Raw genomic sequence first — 377 nt, 5'->3', positions numbered from 1 at the left:
TGTTTGTGTGATGTTTAATATGGTCTAAGGGCCTGGGCCTGAGTTTTTGCTAAGATAATATAGGGAACTGGGTTTACTAAGATAACGTAGGGAGCTGGGTTTACTAAGATAACGTAGGGAGCTGGGTTTACTAAGATAACATAGGGAGCTGGGTTTACTAAGATAACATAGGGAGCTGGGTTTCTACTAAGATAAAGTAGGGAGCTGGGTTTCTACTAAGATAACGTAGGGAGCTGGGTTTCAGCTAAGATAACGTAGGGAGCTGGGTTTCTGCTAAGATAACGTAGGGAGCTGGGTTTCTGCTAAGATAACATAGGGAGCTGGGTTTCTGCTAAGATAACATAGGGAGCTGGGTTTCTGCTAAGATAACATAGGGA

The sequence above is a fragment of the Oncorhynchus kisutch genome, unplaced genomic scaffold (genome assembly GCF_002021735.2).
Source record: "Oncorhynchus kisutch isolate 150728-3 unplaced genomic scaffold, Okis_V2 Okis09a-Okis19a_hom, whole genome shotgun sequence".
Classification (NCBI taxonomy): Eukaryota; Metazoa; Chordata; class Actinopteri; order Salmoniformes; family Salmonidae; genus Oncorhynchus; species Oncorhynchus kisutch.
Note: the sequence above shows the minus strand (reverse complement) of the source record.